Source organism: Saccopteryx bilineata, chromosome 3, assembly GCF_036850765.1.
Source record: "Saccopteryx bilineata isolate mSacBil1 chromosome 3, mSacBil1_pri_phased_curated, whole genome shotgun sequence".
NCBI lineage: Eukaryota > Metazoa > Chordata > Mammalia > Chiroptera > Emballonuridae > Saccopteryx > Saccopteryx bilineata.
In genome coordinates this window covers 192,711,669-192,729,732 of record NC_089492.1, presented here as the reverse complement: position 1 = coordinate 192,729,732, position 18,064 = coordinate 192,711,669, and positions in this window count along the sequence as shown.

The following is an 18,064-nucleotide window of genomic DNA, read 5'->3' as shown; positions in this document are numbered from 1 at the left end:
CTTCTAAGCAACTCTGCTCTGAGTACCGCAGGGGAGCTTGTTTGGCTGTTGTCCTGCTTCCCTTTACTGGTATTGTTGTTTCCAGGGGAAATTTTCACTTCAGATTTGGGAAGTGACTCAGCCCAGGGTTTAGGGTGGCTGTCTCTCAAAATCTTTCTCCTTATGCCTCCTAGATTACACTCTCTTCCTGCTACTCCAGTCTTCTCCTCTTTCCTTGTCCCTTGGAGCCCCAGGTGAGTGGTTGTGAGAGAAGTTTTCTGCATGGTCCCTTTAAAGAGAATCCTGGGTCTGAGAAATCAGTCTCTTTCTCACAAAAGTATCCTGTCTTGTTTCCAGCTAAATACTGTCCATATGCCTCTTCTAGGCTCTGGGGTTACAGGCTGGGGCTTTGTTCCTGGGACTCAGGACCCTCCCCTCTCTGCTAAACTCACTTCCCGCCATGCCAGTCTCTCCTGGATGCCGTTCGCTCTGGGGAGCTTGGCAGCCCTCTCCACGTTTCTGCTTTTCCTACCAGTCTCAGTGTGCCTTCTTCAGTGTTTCTTGGTTGAAGAGTCCTCTTAGTTTAGTCCAAAGTTGGTTTTTACAGATGATGGTTCTTAAAATTAATTTGTAATCCACTTTGGTTCTGGGAGGTGGAAGTTGGTACGTCTGCCTACTCCATCACCATCTTAGAAATCCTCACTATTTTTTTTATTAAAGATTTGTCTGCAAACCAGATGCAGCCATCAAAAGAGCCACACCTGGCTTGCAAGCCATAGATTTCCAACCCCTGCTTTAAAAGAACAAAGATTTATACGAGGACTTTCATAAGATAGAGAAGCAATTTTCAAAATTTTTATCTCATAGTACACATAAACTAATTACTAAAATTATGTGGCACACCAAGAAATATACTTTTTGCTTATTTGACAACTTAAGGGAAAAGAGGTCAGCATCCCTGACTAAGTAGTCATGTTTATTGCATGTTTTTAAAATTTTTTGCAGCACACCAGCATTCCTCTTATGGCATACGAGTTGAAAATCACTTTAAGAAAAGTATAATAGCCCCTTGTTAGTTGGCTCAGGGGTAGAGTGTCAACCCAGCTGTAGAAGTCCTGGGTTTAATTCCCAGTCAGGACACACAAGAAAGGCAACCAGCTGCTTCTCTCCCCCTCCCACCATCTCTCTCTCTCTCTCTCTTTCCCTCTCTTTCTCTCCTCCTCCCATAGCCATTGCTTGAATGGTTTGAGCTAAATTGGTCCCTGTTGCATGGATGGCTCCATGGCCTCATCTCAGGTGCTAAAATAGCTCAGTTGCCAAGCAACAGAGCAGTGGTCCAGACAGGCAGAGCATTAGCTGGTAGGGGACTTGCTGGGTGGATCCTGGTGGGAGTGCACACAGGAAGCTGCCTCTGCCTCCCTGCCTCTCACTTAATAAAAAGAGAGAGAGAGAGAGAGAGAGAGAGAGAGAAAGGTATACTGAGGATTTCCCTACAGTACTTTGTTTTGGAAAGGACTCTTTATTAGATATCACACCTAGTACACAATGTGGGACAAAAGTAGGTTTATACTTATCTGTATGGAAAATAATACAATAATTGATAAATAATAATACAAGAATAATATCTTCGTTTCACACACTCATAACTGTACACCCATGTTTGCCACACCTTGTTTATGCAGAAAAGACTCAATCATTAAGATTTTTATGTGTAGCCAATTGTTTGACTGGCACTATTATGCCTCAGCCATCTGAAAGGTTTGATTATTTATCTTCTGGGAGAAGTGCTAAAGCTTTATGGCTATGTAAAGGTGCAGCTAACATAGGTTAAAATGTCTTCCCAAGTGTGTTTTTGAGGTTTAATATTAATGTGTGGTAGTATTATTCCACAAAAAGGAAACAAAATGTACTGCTACTGCTGAGAACTTAAGGGCCTCAATGTATCCAATCAAAACCAAAAAGAATTATGCCTCATGGACAGACCTTGTCACTGAAGTGATAACTTGCATGTATTTGTTTAAATGAATAAACAAATTCCTCAACTACTGTGGACTGCTTAGGATGCACGATTATTCTGGTCCCCTCTCAGAAATTGTACGTGCTTTCCATAAGTCAAAACATTTTTATTACTAAGTGTTAGAGAAAGACGCTAGTTTTATTGGAATGATTTATTAGTGGCTGATCTGCAATGACTGATCTAGTTGGTGAAAATTTTTCTAACATTTGCTGTCTAATCACAAACTAAATGACAAAGATAAGAAGCAGCTAGAGGTAAAGAAAAGAAGCCTGAATCTGTTATCAAACACTCAGTCCAGGTCCAGATCCTAGGCCATCCTCTACCTGCATTTCTTTACATGTACAGTGAACTGTTCAGACAAGATGAGCTCTAAAGCCTTTCTAGTCTTTAGAATACTTGAGGGTAAAATCAGCCATATATGCCACTTGCTAATGTTAAAGTTTCTGGGATGACAACGAAGTCATTTGGTGCCTTCAGTTACCCTAAGATTGAACATCTGCTTTTAAAGCTAGCTCAACCCTCCATTCACAAACTTTAGTCTTTAACAGGATTTCAAATTTCTAATTCCTAGTGGTATAATTTCCTTTGTGCCACAGGGTTCTTGAAAGCCATAATTGTGAATTATTTTATATTAAGACACTATGGATTTCAATTTCTAATTTACTATCATATAAAACAACAGCTATCATTATTATTCTCTATTGGTAACAATTATTCTCTATTGCATAACATAGCAGGTTTCAATAATGATAAATAAATATACATATGAAATGGCCTGCACACATTTGATCTTCTAATCAGAAGAAAATATAAACATCGTTACTTAAAGTACTATGAGAGTGTTTTTGAAAAAGTCATGATTTAATAAGAGAAAATGTTCTATGCCATTCAAAAAAAAGATATTAGGCCCTGGCCAGTGACTCAGTGGATAGAGCATCCACTCCACATGTGGATATCCTGGGTTTAATTTCTGGTCATGTCACACAGGAGAAGCAACCATTTGCTTCTCTCCCTCTTTCTCCTCTCTCTCCCTTTTGTCATCCAATTCTCCTCTTACAGCCAGTGACTCACTGGTTCCAGCATGGCCCCGGGCACTGAGGATAGCTTCATTGGTCCAATGGTGTCAGTCTCAGATGCTAAAATAGCTCGGTACTCTAGCATTGGCCCCAGACGGGGTTGCCAGATGGATCCTGGTCAGGGTGCATGCATGAGTCTACCTCACTATCTCTGCTGCTCTCACTTAAAAGAGAGAAAGAGAGAGAGGGAGGGAGATTTCAAGGATGACAAGAAAAAATTTGATGATGTACTTGTCTGAGACTGAATATCTGTTTTGGTCTTTTAAACTACAACATTTAGACTATAGTTTATACACAACAGGCTCTAGAATATATTTGTCAAGATTTAAATCAAGGGGAAAATATAAAACACTGAATTCTTCAGCTTCTAAAAGGCCAGTTAAAAGCTGCTACTTCACTCTTTACCTTGACAGTCAAATGAATAAAATTTTTAAAGTTCTCTTGGAAGAGATTAAATCAGCAACTGGTACAATGAAATTATTGTGAAAAGTAAAAGGCAAGAGAAATTAGCATTAAAATAAAAATATAAATCAGAATGACTAAGGTAGACCAGGCATGATAAAAAATAAAAGGCTTAAATCCTTCCTTTACAAGACAGATTCTAAATAAAAACCCTTGAAAATAATCATAGTTAAAAATAAAATATATTTTATTCTTTATGAGAAACTTTTCAAGGGTAAAATATAACAAGAAAATATCACATACAAGGTTCCAGAGTGAGACTCTCTCTCCTATATCCCCCCCAAAAAACCCAGAGTAATTAATATTGACATCAATATTATTTGTAGTAATACCTACATTCCCTGAAAGCTCTTTGAGAGTGGCAACAATGTGTCTTGTTTATAGACTTGTCCTCAGAAACTAACACAGTTTCTAGAATGTAATCTGAATTCAGGAATATTTGTTGAGTGAATATGTTAATGAATTAATAATTATTATTTTGTTAATAAGACAACCATCTAATGGAATAAGGTGGGGATTCTTAAAACCAATTCCTGTGACACTGAGGGGTGACTGTATCCTGGCTCATTACCTAGCTGACATGCCCCATTAAGGCAAACCCAGGTTCTCCTAGAATTCAACCTCAGCTTATATGCATTGTTTTGCATTATTAATAATTATCATTAGCAGCCTTCTTCATTTTAACAACACCTGAATTCCCTTCCCTCTTATACAAGAGCACATTACCCCCATGATTTTTGCTCCATTTTTCTGATCCTGCCTCATGCGCTACTTTGTAGAGACATTTTCCTCTGCTAAACAGTTCACAGCCATTCTAGTTGAGGTAAGTAAGCAGAGAATTGTTTTAAATAATATTTATTTCCACCAAAATATTCCACTAAAGTTAAAAAAAGGTAATTGGCAACCATGGGGTCCAAAATAGTGAAAGATACACACACACACACACACACACACACACACACACACACACATACACTGAAAAATGTAGTAATTTTCCAAGCAATAAATAAAGATGACTTTTATTAGCACAGAGTCCTTGGACCTGGAGTAGGAATAAATAGGAAAAGTTGAGTTTGCTACACATTAGTGGCTTGATAAGACAAAATGCTTGATATAACATACAGGTAAGAATCACCACAGGCCCTGGCCAGTTGGGTCAGCAGTAGAGCATCAACCTGGCATGTGGAAGTCCTAGGATCAATTCCTGGTCAGGGCACACAGGAGAAGTGATCATCAGCTTCTCTCCCACTCCCCTTTCTCTCTCTCTCTTCCCCTCCAAAAGCCATGGCTGGATTGATTCAAGCACATTGCCCCAGGGCACTGAGGATGGCTTCATGAGGCCTCTACCACAGGTGTTAAAAATAGCTCAGTTTTTAGCATGGCCCAGATGGGCAAAGCACTGGCCCCAGTAGGGGGTTGCCAGGTTGATCCCAGTCCAGGCACCTGCAGGAGTTGGTCTCTCTATCTCCCCTCCTCTCACTTAAACAAACAAGAATAGAAAGAATGACTACAAAGTTGCTATCTTGAAAGATTCAATGGATGGGGACATCATTAATTTAAGAAATCCTTTTTTTTTAAAGTATAGCTTTGAGAAAGAAGATCATGACTTCTCTCTGGTCATCTTAAAATTTGATGAACCCATAGAACACTCAAAATGACAAACCTAGTAAGTAGTTGAAAGGGTTTCGGTTTAAATAATGTAGCTAATATGGTCACATTTTGGACTGGTTTGACTGAGTACCAGCTAGTGATAAGAAGTGATAGCTAAAAGAACAAGAAATGACTGGATCTTATGATTGATTAAATCAGGGAGGAGGAATAAACAACTTTATCACTGTTGAACAACTAACTGTTATTTTAATGTCTATTTCAGGTTTTCAATGAAAATAAATTATGACCATATCTTATTGACATGGGTGTAATATTAAAAGAGAAGCCAGGTTATAATGATACTACTGCATGGTTTCTCTTTTTAATATCATGTTCACAATCTTTAAACATCTCAGTCATAAGTTACCAAAATAGCAAAGCTAACAATGTAAAAGTAAATTCAGCTGAGTTAACTAGTATCTGCCCACTTTTAAATTTTATAAGATTCCTGCTATATGTAAGCAACACTTTCCACATACCAAGTCTTTTAGGAGTCCTCTATCACATCCATTCTGGCACCAGGGTAGCAATGTTATGGATCATCAAGACAGGTTGGCTAAAGAGGTAGATCACTTTTGTCAAGGAAAAAAATTTAAAGAGTCAAAGAATCATAACTCTTACCCTATACAGGAAAAATGGAATTGTTGATGATTTAAGAACTTTGGATGGTGCTATTCAGCTAAAATAATTATAAAGAATACACCATTGTGGAATATTATCCCATAAGTCTGTAAATTTTATGTCACTTTTTCTATTTCAGCTTATTTTACACATCAGAAGACTCATATCGTCCATAAAATGGAACATGTAACATATAGCAGTTATATCAAAAGAGATTTTTTATATTAAATCACTTCATAGAGTGCTGTTCAATTTAAGGGACTAGTAGTTATTGTAACCTATCACAGGACTAGTGCAGAGGACTCTAAGATTAGATCAAATATTTTTACTATTTTGCTGGTCTCTTGGAAATAGTCAGCACAACTGAATTTAGAATTATAATAATTGCTGTAGAGTTACTGGATTTAATTCTTGCCTCAAAAAGGAACACTAATAAAATAAAGTAATTGTAACAATATAGTGTAATTAAAGTTATGTGCAACATACAGATGATGTATTACAGAAGTTTACTTCTGAAACCTATATAACCTTAAAACCAATGTCACCCCAGTAAATTAAGTAAAAACTAAAAAAAGTTATGTGAATGTGCCATTATTAAGTAAAATAGGGCTACTTGAATACAAACACTGTGATACCTCAACAGCCCATCTGATAGCCAACTGAGAGGGCTAATAAGTGACTAACAGTCAAGTGTCTACAGCATGAGTACACTAGACAAAGAGATGATTTATACCTGATGAGGGGGATACAGTGGGATGGCATCAGATTTTACCATGCCACTCAGAATAGTGCACATTTTAAACTCATAAATTGCTTATTTCTTAAAATTTTCATTTAATATTTTTGGACTATAGTTGACCACATGTAACTGAAATTACAGAAAGTAAAATCATGGATAAGGGGGCATTACTGTATGTAAGGTAAACTGGAACTTTGTGTCCAAGGATTATCTTATCTTCTGAGTTCTGAGTTGAGAATAGAGCATAGGAGACAACTTGCACAAGCTTTGGAATGAAACCATGAAGGAGCAACCATATTCCTTGCTATGGTATGATGGTCTATGGGGACTCGAAGTGCTATTGCAGGTCACATATGTTGCTGTTGCACTGTGACTCATCTGATTGGCTGGGGAAGCACCCAGGTGTAGCTCCTTGCATCCTTTCTGCTATCCTCCTGCAGCTTGACCCACACCTGGGGCTGGTGCATACTGAGTTCTATAAAGAATGGTTTCAACTTCTGCAGGTCACTTCCATCATCCAAGTTAGAGGTTCAGAGATATTGAGAGAGGCAGTTGGGTTCCAATAGGTCCTTGCAGAATACAATTTAGCCTTAAGAGCTCCAATTTGTTCAAGTACCTCCCCTTCGTACCATCTTGCCTTCATGATTGCTTGCCCTGGGGGATCAGGCTCCAGCACCGGACACTGAAGCAACAGCCTTACAGACCACTCAGCTGGCTCTTACTCCCAGTGGGTCTGCTTCTCTGATTCGACATTGAATGCTACACTGCAATTGTCTTCATTATGACTTTTCCTATTTGCTTACTTTGTTCTTTTCCCTACTCTCTGCTTCTCAGAAGCTGATCTAACCTTACATAAATAGTTCAAAACCCACCCTTTGCAAGAAGCCTTTCCTTATATTTATGGTAAAATGAACAACTTTCTCCTGTTCACTCCCTAAGTAATTTTGTTGTATCTCTTCAAACACTTAATGCATCCTGTCTCATGTGCAGTCTTGTACATCTCTGTCTCCCCTTCTAAATTCCTTGAGGGCAGAAGTGATGTTTTCCTCCTATTTACATCCTCAAAAGCAACTATTGCAGTGCCTGACACAGGACTGGATTTCAATAAATGCCTGTTGACTTGAAGTCTGGTTCAGTTTGCTTTATCCCCTGGCTCTCTTCGGGACTGCTTAGGTTGCCACCATGACAGTATCTAAAGACAACTTTACCCTCATGGGCTCTCTGTTCTTGTTTTAATCTAGTTTTATGATGTGCTTATACATAGTTCCTGCTGTATGCCAAAAGTCAAGCACTTTGGTGATAGATTTTCAGTGGGGTTGCACACTTGGCATCTTTTTTTTCAAGTCACAAGGTCCTCATCAGATGTCCTAAGAGTTTTATTGTAAAACCTTATTGTGAAAGTAAATGAGTAAATAACTGAATCCAGTAAGGTACTGTATAGCTAATATAGCAGATTACCCAAACAGTGTCTTATTGACATATTTAATATTGATGCAATATTAAATAGAAACCACTCTATAATGATGTGACTGTATGGTTTCCCTTTTTAATATCATGTTCAAAATCTTTAAATATTTCAGTTATGAGTTACCAAAATAGCAATAGTAACAATGTAAATTAAATTCAGCTGACTTAACTAGCATCTGCCCACTATTAAATCTCATAAAAGTCCTGTTATATGTAAGCAACACTTTCCACATACCAAGAACCTTTTAGGAGAAAATATTAATACAGAAGACCCATCTGGCTAGTGTGAAAAGAAGCACAGACATCATCTTATTTACCAATTTTGGTTTAGAATGGGCTTGGCAAATTATGGTTCGTAGGCCAAATCCAACCAGCTGACTGTTTTTGCACAAGCTGTGAGCTAAGAATCATCTTCATAATTTTTTAATGAGTAGGAAAATCTAATGAAGAACAACATTTCTTGATACATGTAAAGCACATGAAATCTAAATTTCAGTCATACTCATTTAGTTTTCCATATTCTCTACAGTTGCTCTCGTGCTATTAGAGCAGAATTGTGTATGTAGTTTTGACAGACTGGGTAGTTCACAAAGCCAAAAGTATTTCTGATCCCTTTACTGAAAAAGTTTTCCAAGCACTGGCTCAAAGCAAAAAAAATAAGATCAGAGATCTAGATTTTTATTGTCTTTTTTAAAAAAGCTTAATCCCCACTGCCTTACAATGATGTAGAGATGATCATTCTACAAACAGGACCTGTGCGTGACTCAAATAAGCATTTGTGAAATTAGCATTATACAATGCATGGTCCATGGAAATTGAGTTCTAAGGAATGATAAAGTTTGTCACATGGGTAAAAAGGGGGGGTTCCTGAACAAGCTGTAACTTTTGAAGATGCTGAAGGATGCTTCAAGGCTTTGATATGCCAACATAAATTTTGAAACTACAAACAATTCTCAAACATGTTCTATCCTGGCTTTTTTTTTTTTATTCCACCATACTCTCCAACATGAGACACCAAGTAGGACTATTATACCTTGAAAGAGAATTTGGAGAATGCTATATCAATTGTGTGAAGACGGTGATGATAAAAAATATTTTAAATACTATCTAAATTATTCAAAATTCCAACCACAAATTCAAGTAATAAATGGTATTATACTGAGAATTTGTAATCTTACATGTCACATTGTGATATTAACATTGTCAAAACATATCATATACTTCCTGATGATTCACAGAAAGCAAATTCTTGGCAAAGAAATACAGTTTCTCAAGTTAAAGAAAATTTACAGGCATCAGTGTTGGCCATTTAAAGCAGACCAAAAGAGTTTACTGTAGCAGAAAGCCAAGGTAGCTAGGTTATCAACCACCACAGACTTTACTCAGAGCCTCTAATCAGCTGGACCACCTGGAAAAACAAACAGCTTGCACGGAATGATTACTACGTGGAAATCAAGTTATGCAAAAGCTGTTCCTTTTGTGTGAATGCCGTAAGTCCATGCATTGGCTCCTCAGAGAGACAACCATTGAGTCTGATGGAATTATCTCACAGATTTCTATAGTTTGAGATTATTCCTTAAACCTTAACTTATTTTTTTAATTTTATATTATGGAGAGAAGGGCTGACAAAGCAGGAAATAGTATAATAAAATACACTCCCCAAAACAAGAAAGGAAGTATTGCCAGTTTGCTGAGTGGCTTCCTAGCATTTGATGCTTTTTGTTATTTTGTCACATATATTCCCCACAGTTTTAGTTCACACTCACAAAGAAAAATCTGCATGCCTTGGAAACATCAGCTTCCATATTTTGTAAATGGCCAATTAAATCATATACAGAGCTACTCCCCTGCCCCAGTAACTTGTCTACAAGCAACAGGGCATTTTCAGGGAATCACAGAGAGTTTGGATAGATACACACAGGAGAGCTGCATTTATACAGCTGAAGTAATCCTGAAAGGGTAGGACTATTTATTGCCCTTTGCTGTATACTATGATTTTTCTACAATTTTTAATTTTTTAAGGACTATCCCTTTATCAACAAAGAAAAAAATCTATAAACAAAAATTTATTTTTGAGGAAGAAATGAGAATAAAAACTACATATATTGTAAGGTTATTGTGAGGACTAAGTGAATTTTCAAAAAATATATATCTGTGTGTGTGGGTGGGTGTGAGTGAGTGTGTGTAACTGTGTATATCTTTAAGTACTGTCTGGCACAAAGTAAGTCCTATAGAAGTGTTATTTATTATAATTATCATTCTTACAATCATCAGAGAAATTTACATTAAGAAAAACCTCAGTTTAAATTGCCATGAAGTATTAAGTCTAAAATAATCTCTTTGGTAATTTCTAAAGTTTATGTGTTATATTTTTAAAATATGACAAAACTTAGTGCAAAATGGACAGAATATACCATCATATGTGCTATCACTGTATTAGTTTGCATATAAAATCCAAGAACTGGTTGCGAAGATACCTATGAAAAATAAACTTCAGAAACTCTTAGAAGAAAAGATATATTATTTGGTTTGTCATCAGTGTATTATAGTGACCTTCTCTGACAAAAACATTGATTTTTATTTGGCATCTAACTCATCATCATTTCATATGATCTCAGTGTTGACTATTACTATGTTACAATTTTCCTAGATCCAGATCATGGTGGTAAGTAATTCAAGCTGGTCAAATCAGAGTGATTCTCAGGACTTGACACCACTGGAAAAATTATTTCCTCTTGGGTTAATGATCTGCCAGATTCTGATACAGCCAACAGGAAAAAATCCAAATACCCTTATGTGGCACAGAACCACATGGCTTAGTCCTTGGTGACTCTTCAACTCTCATGCTGTGCTCCAGCCACCTTGACCTACTGACTTCTCTCCTGGTATTCTGCCCACTTATCCTAGTGGATGCTAACCCTTAGAACGCAGAAGGACTCAACCTTGAGAGGACCTCACCCAAGAATCTTTCCCTGGGAGTTTGGCTTTCAATTCTTCATGACACTATTTTTTTTCTTATTTTCCCGCTACACTTTGACCTACTGACAATAAGGATCTGTGTCTTTGTTAAGGTCCTAGTGTTTTTGAACAGTACCTGCCATAAAGTAAGTACTCATAAATCTGAATTCAATGAGAGAATAAAATTATATTTTTATTTCAATCTTTTAAATTTACAGAACTGTTCTTTCTGCATTTGTGAATTGGAATATGAACATTTTTACTAATTTTGATGCAGTGAGTATATGTGCCCCTGATAAATCCTGACAGAAAAGAGGCACATAGAAATTACTGTAACTCATGGATTTGTTGTTTATACAGTTAAAGAGGGCTTTATTTTTGCTGGCTTTCTCTGACTTTTGAAAAACAATTTTTCCACTTTTTTATTTAAAGGGCCACTTTATCTTTTTTTAATATTTGCTTTACCTTTTAAAGTATTCACTAAAAGATGAAAAACAGCTTTGAATTCAGTTGGAAACAAATAAAACTTCTGCAAAAGCTTTGCTTATTCAAACAAAAACAGTCTGTGAATCCCCCCAAAGGAAGGTTGTGTGCAGACATAATGTTGTTTGCTTTCCTATTCAGTGTTCTTCCTTACCAACCTCCCTTAGGGCCTTAAAAGGAATTACCAACTGCACAAAGAACTGCCTTGATGGTCATGCTTACTTGATGTTTCTGGTCTAATGGAAGAGTGATATTGAAATAACAGAAAAGTGCATTTTTTCATTTTTATTTTGATAGCTTAACATTTTGAGGAAGTTTGTCTTCCTCTTCTAAAAAAGCATCACATAGGAATAGCAAATTGAATGTTTAATAAAATAATACCATAATACTTCTGGAAAGAAACCAAAATGACTATTACTTTAAATAATAGTGCCTTCCAGTTACTGGGGACTTATGCTATGAGCTAAACAGCCACTAAAATAAATGAGTTTTCTCATTTACTGTTTCCCTCTAGATAAAGTTCTGAAATTCTTTATTTTCCCTTTGTTCATCATGTAGAACATCCTCAAACAACCTTCTTAAACCATTGCTTCAATAAAACACCTTCCTTATACATACATACATACATACATACATACATACATACATACATAACATTGATGGCTCTCATGCCCACAAAACACAGGTCAAATTTCTTTGTCTGACATTTAAAGGTCTCATGTTCTGACTTAGACTATTTATCTGGTCTCCCTTATCAAATAGTCCTTATACCCAAAGCCACAGCATAATATTTTATCCTGAAAGACCACTGAGATACGTGCATAAACTCTGTTTTAAGGACTTGAAAGCCAGCCATTCTATCTGTTCTTCCTTTTGAAACATCCCTTGGGCTCTCCAGCTCCATTCCCATCTCATCTCTTTTGAATGCCTGCTGCCACTGCTTGTCTATCCAGGTCTTATCATATTCAAATGACTGCTCAAGTTATTCAACTTTGATTATGTCTTTCTTGATAAGTCTGGTCAGAAACAATTTCCCTCTTTTTCAGCATTCAGATAAAATTTATTTTGAACTATATATAAGATATTATTCTCATATAGATTTGGATGGTAAACTGTCTAAATTCCTTTAGTAGATTTCCATCATTTTGAATAGAAAGAACTGTAAGAGTCAAGATAAGTTAGGTCATGATGCAGTTACAAAAAAAAACAACAAAAGATCACTGAGCTACAATTGCAGATGTGTATTTATTTCATGATACAAATCCATCAGCTCTGAGCTCGACTTCCACACCATCATTTTTCACCATATGGAAAGCAACTCATTATACTAACAAGGGGAATATGAAGGTAAATTGAATAGTACTACCCAAACTCTTTACCCAGAAGTGACATATAACACATGCTATATGTGTTATAACTTACTATGCAATGCAAATAATTGGTCAAAGATAACTTCAAAAAGAATGCAAATGTGTCAGGGTCCTGGAAAGAGAAAAAGTAGAAAGTTTATAAATTTTCCTAATGACAACCACAACCATCTTACCAACTATGGACACAAGAGGAACCAAGAGCTTCACCTACTTATAGATTTTGGACATGAATCAGCAAGACTACTTTTTTGTACCTATCACAGTCACTGTACAAAGATGGGACAGAGTTAAAAACACATCTCCAGCTTTGGCTCCAAATGTTTCCATAACTATTAAAATATAAAGTCAAAAAGATGAGCCAATTGTACCAGCATAATCCCAGTTGCCATATAGACTACTTCACATAGAACCAACATTGTCCTACTGATAATTAAAAGGAAGGACTTGGCTGATGTCTCAGCTGCTGACACATTTAAAATCTCTGAATCATACAAAAATAAGCATGTATTTCTTGCTCACACACCTGCAAGCTTGTTGCAGTTTCACTGATGTAGGCTGGACTCAGTTGGGTCTGGGAATAAGCTCCAACTTGGATCCAGCTTGTTCCATGTAGCATCCATCCTCTCAAAATAGCTCCTCAAAGCATAGTCTCTTCATGATAAAAATGAGCACACTAGTGTGACCTCAACTTGGCCAACATAGGTTATGCCTCCGCACAAATTACACTTAATAACATCCATTTGACAAGGTTAAAGTGCATGGGCGAGCCTCAGAATTGAATGGGAAAAGATACACCCTACATGATGAGATAAAACAAGTCACAAGGCTAAAGGGAAAGAAACAATCATCCTCCCATGGATGAAGTGGAGAGAGACTGGACATTTGTGAGAAATGATCTTAACCTCTCCACTTGATGTGAAAAGTAGAGAATATAAAATATGAATTTTAATGGAACATTTGTGATGCTCCAGCAATACTTTCTACAGGACTTCTCCAAGCCAGAAGGATGGATGTGTGCTTAGATTTAGAGCTACATTCAGGCTGTGTACTTTGAATTGTAGAACTATATTTTGAAAAATAATTGACTGATGTCCTCCCACTGCCAATGATGCAAAGAAAGTGTTGGGCCACTAAAAGTTAGAAAGCTTCCTTGATTTCTCAGAACTTGGGGTGGGGGTCTGTGTGACACCCCAAGCCTAAACTATTTGAAGCATATGCATCAGGTGGGATGTGGTACTTATTGGTAATAACACCTATGCTCTAGAGAAAGACATTTAATGCTGGGGACATGGGCTAAAAACAAGAATCTTGAAGGAGAGTAGATCCTTCTCACTTTTATGAGAAAATCAGAAAGAGGTTCTCAAGCGTTTCTACTCTGAGGATGCTCTGGGTTAGTTCCCTCATTGTATACAGTGGTACTTGCTTACATATGAAATCACAGTTGTTAGGATATTAAGTTTATAATGACCTAAAGATGACCAATATATTTAGAATAATAGGGCCAAGAAGAGAGGAAAGAAAGATGATACAAGAAAATATTAACAAAATAAGACCATAGGACAAAGCCTTAGGAAAAAGGAATGACATGTAAACTATTTAAAATAACCCATTTGGACAATGCAATGTGGAAGGTACAAAAAAACTGATACATTCAAATATTTCTGGACCCAGAATTTAATTTGAGAGGAAACCAAATTGGCATACAGAAGCAGTAGAATTTCAACTTCTACTTAAATTTAATTCTGCTGCTCTGAAATGAACAGATCTAGAGGGTTTAGGTAAAGCAGGTGAGAAAAAGGGTGCTAATTGGGCTACTAAGCTCGCAGAGGTCCCCAAACTTTTTACACAGGGGGCCAGTTCACAGTCCCTCAGACCGTTGGAGGGCCGCCACATACAGTGCTCCTCTCTCTGACCACCAATGAAAGAGGTGCCCCTTCCAGCAGTGCGGCAGGGGCCGGATAAATGGCCTCAGGGGGCCGCATTGTGGCCCACGGGCCGTAGTTTGGAGATGCCGGCTAGAGCATAATTTATATTTCCTAAATTGTGTATTCTGCGTGAAAGTAAATTTTCACTTTCTAGTGTAAACAAATGACAGTACATGTTCCGATATAAATTCTGCCCCACAAAAAGAAGATGTGAACTGGTCAAGTAAGATAGAGCTGATCCTCCAGGGTTGGAAGAATGCATCTTCTCTTGGTCTCTTTAGAGGTGAAAGTAAAAGTGGAGTAAGTGAGGTGAATGCTCTTTACTGCTGCCCTGACAGTCCTGCCATTTTCATTCATGAACAGAGAAGTCCAAGAAAGATCTTTGTGATGATGGAAATGTTCTATCTGAGCTGCCAATAAAGTAGTCACTAGCCACATGTGACTACTGAACACTTGACAAGTGGTTAATGTGATTTAAAAAACAAATTTCTGATTTTTTTGAATTTTAATTAACCTAAATTTAAATAGCTACAACTGGCAAGTGGCTACCATAGTAGACTGCACAATTCTAGAATTATAGGATCCTATGAGCTTCTATACTTTTTAAAAGTACTCAAAAGAAGCTCAAATGGCCCCCATTTAGCAAACTCACACTCTCACTGCTAATAACTGGGTGCCAAGACACAAGTGACAATATCTTAGCAGCTGAATCAGCTGTCAAAAGAAAAAGAATATATCTGCTTCTGGGCAGATACTTGACTGTGTCACTATTTCAGAGATGCCATTGAGCTCAGAATTATGTGCCACCCTGAGTCTTACCTGGAAGATGCCTTCTGTGTTGGCTTCTCTGTCTGCAAACTTGAAAAAGATGACAAGGTTTTAAGTGTTCAACTCCTCTGGGCCACATTACTTAATTATACAGTACATCCAGGGATAGGCACATGGGTCTTTTATAGTAAATGATATGATGATCTTAAAAACTCATTAATATGTCATTAACCATGCAGACATTTACTAATTAAACAATTAGTCCCTCTGTTCTTTTCCTTTGTTCCTTCTAGAGATGCTTGGTTACCCAGATCCCCATTTTAGCAGAAGGTTCCCCCTTCTTTTCCCAGAGAAAATCTTGCATAAAGCAAACTCTGAGGCTAAATGATTTGCCAGATTTTGTTTAAGTTGGCTACAAAAAGAAAATCAATGATTATTTCCACAGTATAAATTAATGGGGATATTTATCTATTTTAAATATATCACCTTTGAACCATAAAACAATTATATATATATATATGAAATAGCATTCACCATAACTGGCATAAACACTGAATACACAGTTAAATAAATATATAAAGACAAGATTAACAGACTGAAATGTGGTATTATGATTCCTCAAAAGGTTTTTAATACTCATTATGCTCTCTGTTAGTTTCGGCTTAACATTTCTATTATACTAAAACTATGTTAAACTGCACATGGAAATAAAATATAGAAAATGTCTTCTGAAATAGGGTTTGATGTGTTTAAAATAAACATAATATACTTATACATTGAGAGTAGAAATTTCTTTATTTTTTATTTTTATTTATCACTTCTTAGAGAGAGAGGAAGGGGAAGAGGGAGAGAGGCAGAAACATCGATCTGTTCCTGTATGTGCCCTGACCAGAGATCGAACTGGCAACCTCTGCACTTAGGAACAATGCTCTAACCAATGAAGTTATACTGCCAGGGTCAGAATAACAATTTTTAAGACCACTCAGAAGCATTAAAATACATGTATATATTTTTAACTACATTTTGTTTATATGTTTTATGGTCCAACTCTACATTTTTCATGACTTTTTTAACTATCCTACTGACCTAAAGTGTTGAATATTAACAAAGGGTCAAAAGCTAGGTCATAATTGGAATAGGCCAGGTGATGATAAAAGAATACAGTTGAAATGGTATGGCTCAGAAGTTTTACATTTTTAAAGCTGTTACATTTGTTCAGAATTGGTTGACTATATTTTACTTTCTTTGTTTTTTGTTTTTTGTTTTTTGTTTTTTTTTTCATTTCTCTGAAGCTGGAAACAGGGAGATACAGTCCAACAGACTCCCGCATGCGCCTGACCAGGATCCACCCTGCACGCCCACCATGGGGCAACGCTCTGCCCACCAGGGGGCGATGCTCTGCCCATCCTGGGCGTCGCCATGTTGCGACCAGAGCCACTCTAGCGCCTGAGGCAGAGGCCACAGAGCCATCCCCAGCGCCCGGGCCATCTTTGCTCCAATGGAGCCTTGGCTGCGGGAGGGGAAGAGAGAGACAGAGAGGAAGGCGCGGCAGAGGGGTGGAGAAGCAAATGGGCTCTTCTCCTTTGTGCCCTGGCCGGGAATCGAACCGGGTCCTCCGCACGCTAGGCTGACGCTCTACCGTTGAGCCAACCAGCCAGGGCCTTTCTTTGTGTTTTTAATTGGCTTCTCTTTCTTCCTTCCACATATGTAATAAAGTTGAGCGAGTATCAACACAATTCCCTTTATTACACTAACAGAAAAATGTATCTAGATAAGAACTTCAAAAGATCTATCTTGGGATTCAAGATGGTGGTTGAGTAGGTAGATTTTACACTCAGCTTCTTCCAGGACCAAACTAGAATTACAATTAAACTTAAAAAAAAATTATCCTAAATAACCAACTCAAGACTAAATAAAGCAGTCTTATAACAAGGATTCACAAAAGAAGCCACATGGAGACTGGTAAGAAGGGTGGAGATGTGAAAAGGGCTGGCTCTGTACCCATGAGTCACAGCTGAGGTTCTGGACAGATAGCTCAGTTGTGGTGGTGGGGGGTTCCCCTGAGAACTGTGGGCTCTACACCTCAAGCCAGGCTCCCAAGTCCAGAGCAAGAGATCCAGAGAGAAGCACCCACATAGCATTCAGCTATGAAAAGCTGAGAGGTTTTTGTCTTCCAGAAAGAGATAGGTATCTACAGAGACTCAGGCACTCTCTTAAAAGGGCAATGCACAAAATCTTGTTCATAGACATTTACCATAGGTACTGACAGAGGGAGATCTGAGTGGAATAGAGATGCATGAAAAGAGTTAGGGGATTTTGGCTCTGGGAAGAGACATGGAAAGACAGCTACCAAAATCCCTGCAATAAGTCATTCTTCCATACCACAGTCAACAGCTTTTTTGGGAAGGACACTCCTAACTATATGACATTAGTCTGAGAAAAAGCAACTGCCCACCCTCTGGACTATCTCATCCCACACAGCTGAGTTTAGGCCCTGCTGAAGAGCCAGCTGTCCTGGCTGGGAGTAGAGGTTGGGACAGACTCAGGGG